At 37.1% G+C, this 18231-nt stretch overlaps 1 long non-coding RNA gene across 9 annotated transcripts in view; it reads right to left on the bottom strand.

The window, feature by feature from the left end:
• Positions 1 to 18231, bottom strand: part of LOC309868939 — a 168760-nt gene that overhangs the window by 95129 nt on the left and 55400 nt on the right. For 8 of the 9 annotated variants that reach the window (XR_014313888.1, XR_014313890.1, XR_014313891.1 and 5 more), the window contains one exon: positions 9986 to 10086. The exons of the other annotated variant lie outside the window; for it this stretch is intronic. This is a non-coding gene — a long non-coding RNA (uncharacterized lncRNA). The remainder of the gene's footprint in view (positions 1 to 9985; positions 10087 to 18231) is intronic. 9 annotated transcript variants of the gene reach the window in all.

Genomic DNA, 18231 nt, shown 5'->3' on the forward strand with positions numbered 1-18231 from the left:
TCCTATTGACATCTCCTAACCCCAACACATGGTGCACAGACCATCAAGCCTTAGATCTAGTTCCCTCAGAGTTTTCTATTCAGAGCCCAGTCCTTTCCAAGTAGTCATGGCTGATAGAATGCTCACTGGTGCAAAAGACTATACATTGTTTGGTTATTGGGTAGTGTGGGGGGGTCACGTTTTTATATTCCTCTAGTACGTATCTCCTTATTAGAGTGAGCCTTTTCCCTCACTCTACAAAGGTTGTAAGCAATTTGTTAAAACCTGGTCCTGTATCTTACCAGATCTAGTGCCAGTTCCCAAACTCATATTTAAGAAACTGGCCCAACAATATTTCTGTCATGTTGTAATGGTCAAGCAATCATAATCCATAATGACTCAAGGAGAAGGGATACAGACCTCCCACATCTGGACGGAAGGAGGGTCAGAAATTTGGAGGCCATATTTTAAACCCATTACACCAAGGTGCCACATAATGACTAGAGTTAAATATTACCTACACACTTGCATTACCTTTTGTTTAAGCCCTTGTTATCTTATAAGAAAGTGAAGGGATCTGTATATTCACCTTGACTACAACCCCATATTATGAATAAACCATTCTTTGCTGGCATGTGTGATGTTGGCATCCAATTTGTTTTCACTCTTTACAAATACAAATGGTTACATTGCATTTTGAAATGATTCATGATATAGTCAACCTTAAAGCTCTCTGTAGACAGGACTTTATCATGCTACAATGCCCCAAACATAGTACCTATTCAGTGATAATGAAAATTGATATATGCCAAGCTGGCCCTACAGATTCTTTTGGTAAATACTGATTGCCTCAATATTTGGCAATATAAAAGACAAGTAGAAGCTATGACTTCTTCCCCTACCTCACCACTAGGTGGTAAGTGTAGTGAAAGTAAATATTGGACCAAATTTTGCCACATAGAAATATTTATTAGCAGACAAGTTTCAAAATAGCCATACAGACTATTCCAATGGACTTGAGGAAGTCTCTGCTCTCTACCTTTTAGGCATACCAATAAGCTTTACAATAAGAGTTGAATACAAAAATTAGGAAAACTTCTAATTAGATCAGGTGACACAGATTTGATTAAATAGGGAAGCACAGAATCAAAATTCTCGACCTAGAACATATACTAAAGATGTTAGGCTTCTGGGTTTTGTTGTATCATTCAATTTTGTTCCTTCAAGGACAGAGATGCCTATGTAATCTTCTTTTAGTCTGATATATGCTTGCACACCATCATTCACTTACACCCTAGAAATTATGTCCAACCTCCCTTGCACTCATCACTGAACCCTCTGGTGCAGATTTAAATAGCAGCAGTGTTTTGGATCTGGAGCCCTGAGTAGACAATTGTAAGGTCACAGGGGTGTATTAGAGCTGGTTTATACTAGCTGTGAGTCAGTTGCGTATATCTCTTCCAACACTGCATTCTGTGACCTCACACTGTTGCTTGAAACTGGCTATGGTAGGAATAATTGCACAACAGAAATCAGCAAACGATACAAATCAGAACTTTGTCCCTCCCTAGAGCTGTGTTGCCACTACATTTCTATAACTGATCATCCCTATGGTATGAATTAATTTATATCAAACCATTTGTTTTGGAGTACTTGAAAGTAACTTACTAATAATATAATAAGCAAATATTAGTTGCTTAAATTAATTATTGATACAGTTCTTATATTTAAATAAGTGCCTAGGGGCATTCATATGTGTGTTTTGAGTGGGTTGTTTGTCCAATCTCATTAGCTCATGAAATTCCATAAGTTTTCAGTAATATCATATTTGTAGAACATAAAAACTGAGAATAGAAATTGATCAGCAGGGGTAAATTAAATGATCTTTTATAAGATTATATAATCATATTTAAGACTGATATAAAATAGAATGACAGATATTAATCCAATTTTAATTTTATTTCATTGAAAATTCTGATCTAATCTGAGGCATGGACCATTTATGTGCAGTATGATGGGAAAGAGCAGAGTTCATCTCTACTTTAACACATATCAAATACATGACTTCAGACAAGTAATTTCTGAAACTCAATTTCCTTATCTGTAAAATGGGAATGACAAAGATGAGATCACCCATGTAAAAACATTTGCAACTTACAATGCTACAAAGTGGGTTATTTTTTAAAAGATTATTTATTTATTTATTTGAGAGAGAGGGAGAGGGGAGGAGAGAGAGCACAAGCAGGAGGTGGGGCAAAGGGAGAGGGAGAAACAGACTCCCCAATGAGCAGGTAGCTGGATGAAAGGCTGGATCTTAGGACCCTGGGATCATGATCTGAACCAAAGGCAGATGCTTAACTGACTGAGCCACCCAGGTGCTCCCAAAACTCATTACTATTACTAAAATGCCTCACAGAGAGCTAGCTGCTAACCAGTTAAGACTAGGTCAGGAATGTACTGTTCTTTCATTAGTGAGAAATAATAAATAAAGCAATAAAGTATTTTTTTTTTAATTTTCTCTCCAAAAGAAAGACTACTGAGATTAACTTTTACAGGTTCTCTGAGGCTGCGAACAGAGAGCGGTTTTAAAATTGTCATCAGGCACGTACACTTGGATGAATGTACTGAATGTCGGGATCTTCTTTGTGTACATACAAGATTCTCTTGCTTGAGCTTCACTGCCTTCAGAGCTGGTTCAGGCTGTACAGTTTATTGCCTGTCACAGTTCACTGTAGTGTTCCCCTAGATCTTCACATCTTTCTTCCCTTTTGCTTCTTTAATATAAAACATCCTTCCTAATACATCTTCCCAACTCTCTCTCTCTCTCTAAAGAGTAAAAAAGAAGACCCTGAAGTATCTGCTTAAATCCGATCTCCAATTTTATTAAACATGCCTCCACTCTACCATACCTATTTGGTCCTGGGGATTTATATGTATTATCCCATTTAGTCCTCTTCAAAATATTCTTTTTTTAAAGACATTAAAAAAAAAAAAACTAACTGAGCTTCAGAAAGTTTAGGGACTTGCCCAAGATTCACAAAGCTAAGAGGTGGTATAGTCCGATTTCTAGTCCAGGTTTGTCTAGGTTTAAAGACCATTCTCACTTTTGTTCTTTAATAATCCTTCTAGAAAGCTTGCAGGGGACTTTTTAGACTCTCAGAAATTACTCAGTGTTTTTAAAGGTCTTCTAGACCATGTAATAGGTAGATAGTTGAACTCTCTATTTTCCCTTAGAATAATCAGCACTTGATTTAAAGCTGTATGTCTGACACCTAAAATGGACCCTTTTTAAGAGCATGACTTTCTTTTTTCTTTTAAGATGTACTTACTTACTTGAGAAAGAGAGCACACAGTGGGGAGGGACAGAGGGAGAGGGAGAACATCTTAAGCATACTCCACACTGAGCAACACTGGATATCAAGACCCTGAGATCAAAACCTGAGCAGAAACCAAGAGTTGGATGCTTAACCAACTGCACCACACAGGCACCCCACGCAGTTCTACCTTTGAACTCCTAGTGAGTATCTCAGTTCCAGCAAAGGAAGTATTTTAATAAATATTTATTCTTGAATGGAAGAATGGTTCCAAATGGCTATGCATCTATACCCAACTAAACCCTTCCTGTGACAGGGAAGTCACCATTGCCACAGGAAACCATTGCCTTCAAGATCTCATGTCAAACTATGTGCATGATGTAATTAAAAAAAAAGAAAAGAGAGAGAGAGAGAAGAAGAAGGAGGAGGAGGAGAAGGAGGAAAAGGAGAAGGCCGGGGAGGGAAGGGGGAGGAGGACAGGAGGAAGAGGGGGAAGAGGAGGATAAGAAGAAGAAGGGGAGGAGGAGGAGGAAGAGGAAGAATGAGAAGAAGAAGAAGAAGAAGAAGAAGAAGAAGAAGAAGAAGAAGAAGAAGAAGAAGAAGAAGAAGAAGAAGGAGGAGGAGGAGGAGGAGGAGGAGGAGGAGGAGGAGGAGGAGGAGGAGGAGGAGGAGGAGGAGGAGGAGGAGAAGGGAAAGAAAGAAAGAAAGAAAGAGAGAGAGAGAAAGAAAAGAGAAAACATAAAGGAAGAGTTGTTCCCCAGGAAAAGATTTAACTACTTGTAGGAGACTTATTTCCAAATGAAGTGTAATGGCCAGGAAACTGAATAAAGACAGATATCCTGATTTCTTCATGCCTACCCTGAGCAAACTGCATTGCACTCTATACCAAAGGGACATTTTATCAATTAGGGTATAAAGAGATTCAGAAGAATCCACTGTTATCAGTAAATGTAGTGCTTTGAGTCAATGGTCTGTTTGCAAAAATAAACTGTGAAAAATATGAGTCAGGCTTGAAAGAGAAGAAAATAATGCATATAGGTCAAAAAAATAAGCAAAGTTGAAATAAGATGATTTAAAGTTTAGAATCCTTAACCACAAGGAGATATCTCTTCAAAAATATAGTTCAGAATTCTTTTTTGAATAGTATTTTATATTTTTAAAGTTTTCAGAGTTCAGGGCTATGTTCATGGGATGCTCTGATTCTTCAAACATGCATAAGTTGGGAATGCCTCTCTAGATGTGTTCTTATAAAGCATTGCATAGATAAAATCTTCACAATAAGGTATTTTAAATATATTTAATGACATAGGTTAATAATTGTATCTGGTTATAAATCACTTTAAAAACCAGTACCCCATCAACTTTATAAGTTCAGATTTTTCTCTTACGGTATTTTGTAAACTATGGAAAAAAGCATTTTTGTCTCCTCTAGCACAAGGCAATAATTTAGACATGAATTCCAGGCAATATATTATTATTTCATAAACTCACTTTGCATTGAGATAAATTTCTAAACACTTATATTTTCATTTTGTATTTGTACTTTTATTCTGCTTTGTATTCTGATGTTTGTTTAATTGTGTGATTATAAGTAATCTGTTTAATTTCTAGCCTCCTTTAATAGATTTAAATGTATTATTGTACAAACAAGACAACAAAAGTCCAGAGAAGGCTAGTGGTTTTTACAGCATCTCGCAGCTGGACCACCGTGGAGTTAAGGGTAGCCAGGACTTCTTGAGGTCATAACCAGTCTCTCCTGACTTACCAGACTGAAATCTGCTTTTCATCATTTAAATGTCACATATTTCAATTCTTAGTCCACAAATATAAATTAGAAAAGGGGCGCCCTTGTCTTTGATATATGTTAGAATGAAGACAAACTGAGGTGGAAAAGAAACCTAATTCTATTGAGTACTGACTACACTCTAGCCATTGTGATAGAGCGCTAAATTAACCCTCATAAAGCTCACATTCTAGTAAGGGAGAAACTCAAAAAACAAATAAACAAACATCTATTTAAGGAATGCTATGAAGAAAACAAATAGGATGCCAAGAAAGAAAATACTAGAGCTTGGAGTACCTGGGTGGCTCACTCAGTTAAGCCTCTACCTTTGGCTCAGGTCATGATCTCAGTGTCCTGAGACTGGCCCTGCACTGGGCTCCCTGCGCAGCAGGGAGTCTGTTCTCTCACTGTCCTGTTTGTGCTCTCTCCCTCAAATAAATAAATAAAATCTTTAAAAAAAAAAGAATATTCTACCTAACGACAGCAGAATACACACTCTTCAAATAAACATAGACATTCACAAAGACCATTTTCTGAGCCATAGAGTAACTAATTTAAAAGGATTAAATAAGATAAAGAATATTCTCTAAACATAATAATGAAACTAGAAATCCATAGAAGAAAGAGATCCTTGAACATTTCATCAAAAACTAACAATGTACTATACAGTGGCTAACTAAACATAATTAAAATAAATAAAATTAATTAACTAATTAAATTAAAATTTTTAAAAAGGGATCTAAAGATCCGCAAACATGGAAAATAACAACACATGTCTAAATAACCTACAAGTCAAAAATGAAAGTAAAATAATGAATTAGAAATTATTTGAATTAAATTAAAATGAAAGTGCAGCATGTCAAAATTTGTTCAACAAATTAATTCTGAGATTAATTCTCAAAGCTGCAAAATAAGAAAAATAATGCCACCCCTACACAATTTGAAAATAGGTAAGGTAAACAAACAATTTGGACCAAGACTTCACTACAGAAAAAATATCAATGGCAAATAAGCACTTGAAAAAAAATTCAATATCATTATTTCTCAGGAAAATGCAAATTATATCTATAATGAGATAGCATTTTACACTTACATATGGCATATTTTTGATGAATAAATACATAAATAAAATAATTGATGTGATAAAAATATTCTGTCTTGATTATGGCAGTGGGTACATAACTATATTGTTTTTCAAAATTCATGTAGAACTTTACACCTATAAAAGGCAAACTTTAGTATATGTACCTCATGACTTAAAAAAATAAAAAGCATTGTGCTGAGTGAAAAAGCTAGATACAAAAGACTGAATATTATATGATTCCATTATATGATGTTCTAGAAAAGTCAAACTACAGGTACAGAAAACAGATCAGTGATTGTCGGAAGTTTGGTATTAAAAAGATTAGCTGCAAAGAACAATGAAAGAAATTGTGGTGATGAATTTACCCTTATTTTGCTTGTATATTTTGATTCTGTATTTTGACAGGGGTTACATGATTTTATACATTTTTCAAAACACATCAAATGTATACTTAATAAAACCGAATTTTTATTATGTAAATTATTACTCAATAAATAAGTGAAAGAATCATTGAATCATTCAATGTTTGTTGAATCATTCCATTGATTCAACAATCATGTTTGATTTAATATCTTAGAATGTGCAAAACACTATAGTAGGGATACAAGAAAACACAAGGTAATAAGGAATTATTACCTGCAGAAGATTTACTGGGAAGTGCTCCTGAGAGTAACATTATGAAACACTGAAGGAAGCAAGATTGAACAGTGGGCTACACAGTCCCCCCCCCCAAAAAAAGGCCCTGACAATTCCATGGGGAATTCTGGAGATGGATGGGCCTACAGAGTGGTTCCAATTAAAGCAAGGGGGTTAAGCTTTTGTACCCCTACATTGTCCAGTCCTTGAATCCAAGCTGCCCACTAGGAGGAGGACAGTTCCCAATGAAGGACACAGCTATGAGTGGTCAACCCCCAATATTCCCTGCATCTAGGGAAATGAATGACTTGGTCCTAAAGAGGAACAGGGACTCTGGGAGGTATAGCACAAGCATTCTCTATAAAATTTAACAACTTAATGGGGACATTGACATGTATATGACCAGTTAGACCCTGAGGAAGAATGAGATTAGTGTTTTAATAGTAGCAACAGAAAGTTTGTTGTGGGAGAATTCAGAGAATTCAGTTTGGTTCTAGCCAGGGGCAATGTGATCCAATGATGTGTCATTGGGACAACTTTAATTTATATATATAAATAAACACATAAAGTGGTATTGGAGGCTGGGAAGCAATCTAAGGGCTAGTGTCTACAGAATTTGTCATCTCAGCTCTCTTGTCCCCTGGTTGCCACTGATTTGACCAATATCAGAGGGTAAAGGAAGCTGAGTTTGGGGTATTCATTCCCTGCTCCCTTCTTGCCTCTTAGTAATTTTGACAGAAGCTGTGCTTCTTCACAAGCACTGCTCTTGAACAGCTGTTTCTTCTCTCGAATGGCTTTAGCTCTCACTGGGCTGCAATAACACCATTTTCTCACCTTGTCCTTTCAGACCCCAAAGCAGTAATGGTTTCCTGCTGTCACCAGTTCCTAGGTGCTTCACTATCCTTTGTTGATTCCCTTAACTTGGACCTGAAATAGTCCTTTTATAAATCAGTTCATCTCTTCCAAGTATGCTAGGTTTCCTGCAAGGACCCCCTAAGTCATTTCACTCTTGTTTGCTTGTGTTCTAACTTGGAAGTTTATTTCTCCTTTCTCATTCCTCATTAACTTTTGGGACCTATCAGCCAATTAATTTGAAGATCTCTCTGATGATATTTCTGCCTCATTTTGAATTGGATTATTTACCCTACAGGAATTAAAAGAAGTGAGGGCTAATACATTTAATAACCTAACATATTGTTCTCTAACCCATACCCATGGGCTCATGCCTTTCCGTCTGTCTTTAGTACTTGCCTCCTTCTACCCATCCTACCAGACATACTATAGGATTAGCTCTTCTACAGAACCCTTTCTGACCTGTCCCTCCAAACATCAGCAGATTTAAATGCTTTCTCTTCTTTGCTACCATAACTCACTACCGATTTCTTTATCATAACACTTATCACACAACTCTATAGCTGTTTACACACAGATCTCCACTAGACTATAACTTTCCACAAGACTCTGTCCTGTTAATTTTTCTATTCCTATCATCTAACATACACCTGGTACACAGTAGTTGCTCAATAAGTTTGAGCAAATTAATAACTGATTCACAAATAAGTTAGAGAAAGAAGATACATTTTCTGTAATAGTTCTAAATATAATCCAGGTACACTGTAGATTTAAGGCCACCATTAATCAGTAAATCTATGGTTGTTGGGGTTAGTTAGATACCAGAAGGAGCATTCTCTAATCCCACTTGGAAACATATGCATTTCCAGTTTTCCAGTTTCATTGGCTCATTCACAATCTTTAATGTTAGCTTGTCCAATATAGGACTACAGAAACCCAGTTTACAGAGATGAAGACCAAGAATCTCCAATGCACCTATGGCCATGGTCAGATCCCCTAGTCTAGGAAGAATTACAACAAATCAAAGGAAAGCATTCTTTTTTTCTAGATTCTCCAAACTGGAAACTTTAAAAATGGCAGTGAAACTACATACCCATGTATCATTTGTCCTCTCAACATTTTTGCATAAACTAACTTTGGAATCTTAAGGTTTCAAGATAAATCTTGAAAATTAGACACCTCTGTGAAGATGCTATTTAAAAGAGTTTTCCAAGGTTATCCTTTGGGAAGCTTAAGTTATGTGCTTTCAGCTTCTACCTAAACCTCAGTCAATCTGCTCTTTTATACTCCATATGGTCTGGCAAGTAATTCCTCCCTTTTCCACTGCAGGGAGTTAACCCCACAGCAGAAACAGTGAGTCACAAGGACAAGAACCAAATGATGCAGACGACCCCATCACAACCACTCAAGCTGGTATAAACATTCTAATATGGCATGGAGATTAGACATAATATGGTGCCACTTCTTCCCAGACCTGAGTCTCCCCCTATGGATCGAATGTAACAGCAATCAGTTTTAAATGAATTTCTCAGAGTAATGGCATATATTTTCCCTATTGTTTACAGGGAGATTTATATCACAGAAGATGTTGATATAACTACAAAAAGAAAAGAATGCTTTCTTATCTCCAACTATTCCCTATTAGCTGTTAGGCTCTAGTCATCCTGCACTAGTTATTTATTCATTGAAAGCTCTTGACTGTAACATTGGTATCCTTTCACATACAGATGGCTTATGCCAAGAAAATTCTCCTAAACTAGAAAATGACTAGACATTGGTCTAGAGAAATGCAATAATAGTCCAATTTATATGATCTATACAAGGGAGTAGCAGATTTATTTATGGTGTAGTGGCACTGGAATTAAGCTGAACTCAAGGAATTAAGTGAAGAGGGATGATATAGTGTGAGGAACCCTGCTTAGAACCTTCTTTTTAGTTTTGTATCTCATTTAATCCTTACAGCATCCATGACTGGTCGATAGGATTAACTTCATTTAAAAAAAAAAATCTGATTCAGATTTAGAAGGGTAAGGAACCCTTCTAAGAGTAAGTAGACCTTACTCTACTTTAATTCCATGAATCCTTCAGTTAATAGGATTAGTGACCAGGGTGGGAGGGTTTCTGCTCCAAACAAGAATATCTGTTCATTGCAGTGCTGCCCTGCCCCACTCAAACATGTATTGTACTTTATCATCTCAATGCCTTTGCTTCTTCCTTCCCTGAAAACTTCCTCCGCACTGTCCACTCCACTAATTCAGATTTCAAATCTCAAGTCTAATTCCATTTCTTCCAAGAAGTTTTCTCAGATCATGCTGTGCATCAGGACTATATACTTACTGAACTCCTGTAGTCACTTCTCTCTTCTTGGATCACATGGCACTTGTCATATTTTTCCAGGTATTGGTAGCTATTTTCCCAACTGCAAGTTTTCTTTCCATCTGGTTCATAAGCAATCCAAGATCAGATACTTAATCTTAACATTCTCTACCATTCCTAAAAGTAATTCTGAATTCTGAATTGCTATACAGTTGAATAGCAATATATGACAAGCATTTAGGAATACAGAAATCAATAGTTTGTGGAAGAAATATTTAAAAATATGTTTTGTGTATGTCCTATCACTACTTATTGCCTACCACTTACGTATTTACAATGTGACACAAGCACAACTCTTTTTTTTGTGGATCTAAAATTTTTTTAATTAACATATAATGTATAATTTCTTTCATGGGTACCAGTCTGTGAATCATCAGTCTTACACAATTCACAGCACTCACCATAGCACATACAGTTTCCAGTGTCCATAACCCAGCCACTCTATCCCTCCCCACCTTGTTCAGCAACACTCAGTTTGTTTCCTGAGAATAAGAGTCTCTTATGTCTCCCTCCCTGGTCCCAACTTGTTTCATTTTCCCTTGCTTCCCTGAACAACCCCCCCACCCTGCCTCTCAAATTCCTCATATCAGAGAAATCATATGACAATTGTCTTTCTTTGATTGACTTATTTTGCACAAGCACAATTCTCATTTGCCATAGGAAAAAAACAATCTATCTACCAAAGTAGGAAAATAACTATGTTCTTCAATAAGAGTTTTCAACAGCAACAGTTGAAACAAGCAAGCATAAATCACTATGACCTGAGTTAACTGGGTTAGCCTACATTGTACACAGGCTATCCTTACATAACTTCATTTTTCCTTGTAAGAGAATTTACCTTTCTAAAAAGGAGTTGAGAGGCAAAGGGCATTTGCTGGAGGTCCCACAAGCCCCTTGGATGGCCTTGTATTCTGAGCACAAGCCTGAGAAAAACTGATAGGGTTAAGGAAGGTAGTCAGAAACACTCAAGGTAGCAATTGCACTCCAAAGAGAGGAGAACAATAAACTCAGAGAAAACCCAGGCCAAACAAACAGCTTCACTGAAAAATCCACCCCTTCAACGGAATTGCCCACTCTTGGGAATTGTGAATCTTTTCTGTCTTTCTTTCTTTTGTCATGCTACATGATTAAGTCCTCCAGTTAATGAGAAAAACATTTCACTTACTTATGTTCAATAAATTCCCATGAAAAAGATGGAACTTGGAAATATTTTCAAGTTGAGAAACATTTTAAAAAATTCAAAACCATCCATTAAGCCACCCTGTACCAAATGGAGGTATTTAGCACCATCTTGGCAACCTAAGCCATATGCCCTGCCCTTCCACTCAGCAAGAAGCATCTAAAAAACCACAGGAAGCTCATCCCAGGCTCCTCAAGCAACATTCCTCCTTCTTGGATAGGGCCAAGCCGAGGCTGGGATGGAGCCTTAGAACCAGCAGATGTTCCAGACACAGAACTCGGAATGTAACCTACATATTTTCTTTGGTCATTAACTTATTTTTACTATTAAAGCATCCTTTTAAAAAAATTAGAGGACCAAAAAATAGAGGATTAAAATGAAATAACCACCTATAATTACACCTTCTTAAGCTAACAAATATTAACAGAACTCTTGACCTATCCCCCAAAACCTCCCCCATCTCTCAACCATGTTCATATCGTTGACTGACATTACCATCCACTAGATAGACTACATATCTAGCCATCAGACTTCATGTGTCTCTATATACAATTAATCAGCATTTTTCTTAAAACTTTCATATTTATCAATTTCAGCTTCTTTCAAATATAGTGGGGTCAATATTTTGCAAATATTAAATTGATGTTCTTTTTTGTTGCTCTTTTCATTGTTCTTGTTTCCTGACAGTCATTTAACTCTTATAGCAACAGAAACAACCCTAAATTTCTAGGCTCAGAGAATGTGGATACCTTTAAAATCAATGTTTAATCCTCTGTCTTTCTCTCTCTCACACACACACTCACACATTCCTGGAACTCATCTGAGGTATTATCCTTTAAAAAGGATATATCCTTTAAAAGGTATATCCTTTAAAAATCAGAATAATCAGTGTATAGGAAAAGAGTTTTAATTTTCTCTCGTTTCCTTTCCAGTCTTCTGGCTGAGGTGTTAAAAGAGGCTCAGGTCATGATCTCAGAGTCCTGGGATTGACCCCCCTATGGGGGAAGGGTGGTCTGTGCTCAGCAGAGAGCCTGCATCCCCTCCCCGCCTGCCTTTCTGCATACTTATGCTTTTTGTCTGTCAAATAAATAAATAAAATCTTTTTAAAAATTTTAAAAAATAAAAGCAGAATAAACACCAAAAGGCAAATAAACAAACAAAAAAAATGGAGAGAGGAGTAAAGATTTTGGTTAATACCTGTGATTATCCATGCAATCTCTCATCACATATTGACTAGACATAATAGGGAGATGTCAATAAATAATAACCACTAGCCAGCAAAATCAAAGGAATCTCTCAAACATTTTCAAGTAAAAGAATCTCATCATTTAAACCAAGAGGTCCCTCCTATACTTGGAGAATAAACTCTGATAAACATAGTTACCTCACTACTGGATTTGTTAAAAAGCAAGGTTAGTATATAGCAGGAGGCATGTTAAAAAAAAAAAAAAAAAACTATCCTGTCCTTTTAAGAATAACTTTCCTGCCATCTCTGTTCACTTTTTTTTAAAGGTTTATTTGTTTGTTTGTTTATTTGAGAGAGAGAGAGAAAGTACCCAAGAGGTAGGAGGGGAAGAGGAAGAGAGAGTGAGTATCTCAAGCAGACTCCCCATTAAGCATGGAGGTTGATGTGGGGCTAGATTTCAGGGCCCTAAGATCATCACCTGAGCTGAAATCAAGAGATAAATGCTTAACAGACTGACACACCCAGTCACCACTCTTCACATTTTCAATTACTAAAGATACATAACATATTCAACTTTGAATTCAAAGCCACCAGATCATCTGGATTTTTATTTTATCATCAATTCCTTGAAGGAAACTGACTTTTGGAATGTAGAAGGAAGACATTTTAGTCAGAAAAAGCAACTGCAATAATACACCACCCAAAAGTCTCATTGGCTTCTACAAACAAAACAAAACAAAAAACAAAAATTTTATTGTTACTCAATACTTGAAAGGGAGCTCCCATCACTTGGGTCAGTGGGGCCTTTTCTCCTTTACTCCAGGAGTCCATTGTGTAATGGAGACTCCTTTATATGGCTTTCTTGGTCAACATGGGAAAGAAATAAGAGCTGGAGATTTTTCATGTGGCCTCTTCTAAGCTTCATCTCAGAAGTGACACATGTCATTTCTACCCCATAACCCACTGGCCATAATTAGCCACATGACTCAACTGAACTGTAAGACTCCTGGGAATACTCTCATCTCTGCCATAAAAGAGTATACAAATCTAGATTTTATAATTAGCATGGTAGAAAACTACCAATCTCTAATTTTTTTTTACCTCCTTTCTCTACTATGGAAACCTTAATGAAAATCCACAGAGAAATGCAAGTTTCAATAACCCTAAAAACATGCAGTATTCATCTATGATATGAATTCTATGAAAAATTCTACCAGCCAATGGCAGATAAAAATCTATAAACAATTGCAAAGTCATAGGACAAAATATATTAGAACAAATCCTTCAACTCAGACCAGGTTTTTAACCTCTGAAGTTTGACTTGGTTGATGCAGAGTTAATTTCAAAGGCAATCTGAGATGTTTTATTTCCTTCCCAATTAGTACTGCTACCATTTTCTGCAATGTTATTCAACTGGGAGTAGAGACAGATGAGAAGAGCTCTATGGGCTGACATTTCCGAACTCTACATCTCATAATGAGACAAGATAGTGGGACAAAGAAATTCGTTTTAACACAATCAGAATCCATATGAAATAAAAGATAGCCACATATTGGAAAATACATAAGGGGCTATGACTATCAGCTAGTCTTCCAGCTTAAGATACAAGGATTCTAGTAGTAAGCACGTAGGAAGTTAAGAAAATCAAGAGAATGCAACAATCTTTTACAACTGGTATTGTCCTAAGAAGTCTGGGGTGTGAACAATAATCTACTTGTGATTATGAAAAAAGAGGTACCTATTAGAGGAAGAGAGTAGAGTAGTCTTGATCATCCTAGAAACAGCTCCAATGTAACACTAAAACCTAGTTACCCAGATTAGCAGAAAGTTTAGTACCTGTCTCCTGGGGATCCCATTTCCTGAATCTAAGAACTCCTCAGAATGCTAATTCTTTTTATAGACCAGTCTTGCCAACTTTGCCTTGATTCTGATGCTAGAAATTAAATGCATCTCCTTAAAGACGGAAGATATACCACATTTTCCAAACTCGAGTTGATAGTCGGGGCTCTGTTCCTCTGCCCAGAACCCACTCCTGAAAGGGAGGTTTTACCTCAAGGCCACTGAGAATATTGGGACACCAGTTGCCCTTTCCATGGATTATAATGTGGAGGTCCCACATCATAGGGGGAAAGCCAAGGAGACCCGGGACTACTGCCCCCTCTCCATGAAGAGCTTAGCTCCAGGGGGCACCTGGGTGGCTCAGTGGGTTAAGCCTCTGCCTTCAGCCCAGGTCATGATCCCAGGGTCCTGGGATTGAGCCCCGCGTTGGGCTCTCTCTTCAGCAGGGAGCCTGCTTCCCTTCCTCTCTCTCTGTCTGCCTCTCTGCCTACTTGTGATCTCTGTCAAATAAATAAATAAATAATCTTTATCATATAATAGTTGTCTTTCTCTGATGGACTTATTTCACTAAGCATAATACCCTCTAGTTCCATCCACATTGTCGCAAATGGCAAGATTTCATTTCTTTTGATGGCTGCATAGTATTCCATTATATATATACACCACATCTTCTTTATCCATTCATCTGTTGATGGACATCTCGGTTCTTTCAATAGTTTGGCTATTGTGCACATTGCTGCTATAAACATTCAGGCATGTGTGCCCCTTCGGATTACTACGTTTGTATCTTTAGGGTAAATACCCAGTAGAGCAATTGCTAGGTCATAGGGCAGTTCTATTTTCAACTTTTGGAAGAATCTTCATGCTGTTTTCCAGAGAGGTGGCACCAGCTTGCATTCCCATCAACAGTGTAGGAGGGTTCCCCTTTCTCTGCATCCTCGCCAGCATCTGTCATTTCCTGACTTGTTAAATTTAGCCATTCTGACTGGTGTGAGATGGTATCTCATTGTGGTTTTGATCTGTATTACCATAATGCCAAGTGATGTGGAGCACTTTTTCATGAGTCTGTTGGCTATCTGGATGTCTTCCTTGCAGAAATGTCTGTTGATGTCCTCTGCCCATTTCTTGATTGGATTATTTGTTCTTTGGGTGTTGAGTTTGCTAAGCTCTTTATAGATTTTGGATACTAGCCCTTTATCTGATATGTTGTTTGCAAATATCTTCTTCCATTCTGTCAGTTGTCTTTTGGTTTTGTTAACTGTTTCCTTTGCTGTGCAAAAGCTTTTGATCTTGATGAAATCCCAATAGTTCATTTTTGCCCTTGCTCCCCTTGCCTTTGGCGATGTTCCTAGGAAGAAGTTGCTGCGGCTGAGGTTGAAGAGGTTGCTGCCTGTGCTCTCCTCAAGGATTTTGATGGATTCATTTCTCACATTGAGATCCTTCATCCATTTTGAGTCTATTTTCATGTGTGACGTAAGGAAATGGTCCAGTTTCATTTTTCTGCATGTGGCTTTCCAATTTTCCCAACACCATTTGTTGAAGAGGCTGTCTTTTTTCCATTGGACATTCTTTCCTGCTTTGTCAAAGATTAGTTGATCATAGAGTTGAGGGTCTATTTCTGGGCTCTCTATTCTGTTCCATTGATCTATGCATCTGTTGTGCTAGTACCATACTGTCTTAATGATGACAGCTTTGTAACAGAGCTTGAAGTCCAGAATTGTGATGCCACCAACTTTGGCTTTCTTTTTCAATATCCCTTTGGCTATTCAAGGTCTTTTCTGCCTCCATATAAATTTTAGGATTATTTGTTCTATTTCTTTGAAAAAAAAATGGATGGGATTTTGATATGGATTGCATTAAATGTGTAAATTGCTTTAGGTAGCATAGACATTTTCACAATATTTGTTCTTCCAATCCAGGAGCATGGAACATTTTTCCATTTCTTTGTGTCTTCCTCAATTTCTTTCATGAGTACTTTATAGTTTTTTGAGTATAGATTCTTTGCTCTTTGGTTAGGTTTATTCCTAGGTATCTTATGGTTTGGGTGAAATTGTAAATGGGATTGACTCTTTAATTTCTCTTTCTTCTGTCTTGTTGTTGGTGTAAAGAAATGCAACTGATTTCTGTGCATGGATTTTATATCCTGACACTTTACTGAATTCCTGCACAAGTTCTAGCAGTTTTGGAGTGGAGCCTTTTGGGTTTTCCACATATAGTATCATATTATCTGAAAACAGTGATAGTTTGACTTCTTCTTTGCCAATTTGGGTGCCTTTAATTTCTTTTTGTTGTCTGATTGCTGAGGCTAGGACTTCTAGTACCATGTTGAATAGCAGTGGTGATAATGGACATCCCTGCCGTGTTCCTGACCTTAGTGGAAAAGCTTTCAGTTTTTCTCCATTGAGAATGATATTTGTGGTGGGTTTTTCATAGAGGGCTTTGATGATATTGGTTCTTGTTCTTTCTTTTATTGATGTATCACATGGATTGATTTGTGGATGTTGAACCAAACTTGCAGCCCTGGAATAAATCCCACTTGGTCGTGGTGAATAATCCTTTTAATATACTGTTGAATCCTATTGGCTAGTATTTTGGTGAGAATTTTCACATCTGTGTTCATCTAGGATATTGGTCTGTAGTTCTCTTTTTTGATGGGATCCTTGTCTGGTTTTGGGATCAAGGTGATGCTGGCCTCATAAAATGAGTTTGGAAGTTTTCCTTCCATTTCTATTTTTTTGGAACAGTTTCAGGAGAATAGGAATTAGTTCTTCTTTAAATGTTTGGTAGAATTCCCCCAGGAAGCCGTCTGGCCGTGGGCTTTTGTTTGTTTGGAGATTTTTGATGACTGTTTCAATCTCCTTACTGGTTTGGGTCTGTTCAGGCTTTCTGTTTCTTCCTGGTTCAGTGGTGGTAGTTTATATGTCTCTAGGAATGCATCCATTTCTTCCAGATTGTCAAATTTGTTGGCATAGAGTTATTCATAGTATGTTCTTATAATTGTCTGTATTTCTTTGGTGTTAGTTGTGATCTCTCCTCTTTCGTTCATGATTTTATTAATTTGGGTCTTTTCCCTTTTCTTTTTGATAAGTTGGCCAGGGGTTTATCAATCTTATTAATTCTTTCAAAGAACCAGCTCCTACTTTCGTTGATTCGTTCTATTGTTTTTTTGGTTTCTATGTCATTGATTTCTGCTCCGATCTTTATGATTTCTCTTCTCCTGCTGGGTTTAGGGTTTCTTTCTTGTTCTTTCTCCAGCTCCTTTAGGTGTAGGGTTAGGTTGTGTACCTGAGACCTTTCTTCTTTCTTGAGAAAGGCTTGTACCACTATATATTTTCCTCTCAGGACTGCCTTTTTGTGTCCCGCAGATTTTGAACCATTGTGTTTTCATTTTCATTTGTTTCCATGAATTTTTTCAATTCTTCTTTAATTTCCTGGTTGACACATTCATTCTTTAGGAGGATGCTGTTTAGTCTCCATGTATTTGGGTTCTTTCCAAATTTCCTCTTGTGATTGAGTTCTAGCTTCAGAGCATTGTGACCTGAAAATATGCAGGGCATGAACCCAATCTTTTGATATTGGTTGAGCCCTGATTTAGGACCAAGGATGTGATCTATTCTGGAGAATGTTCCATGTGCACTAGAGAAGAATATGTATTCTGTTGCTTTGGGATGAAATGTTCTGAATATATCTTTGATGTTCATCAGGTCCTGTGTGTCATTTAAGGCCTTTATTTCCTTGTTGATATTTTGCTTGGATGATCTGTCCATTTCAGTGAGGGGAGTGTTAAAGTCCCCTACTATTATTGTATTATTGTTGATGTGTTTCTTTGATTTTGTTATTAATTGGTTTATATAGTTGGCTGCTCCCAAGTTGGGGGCATAGATATTTAAAATTGTTAGATCTTCTTGTTCGATAGATCCTTTGAGTATGATATAGTGTCCTTCCTCATCTCTTATTATAGTCTTTGGCTTAAAATCTAATTGATCTGATATATGGATTGCC

This window comes from Mustela nivalis, assembly GCF_964662115.1.
Source record: "Mustela nivalis genome assembly, chromosome: 7".
Lineage (NCBI taxonomy): Eukaryota > Metazoa > Chordata > Mammalia > Carnivora > Mustelidae > Mustela > Mustela nivalis.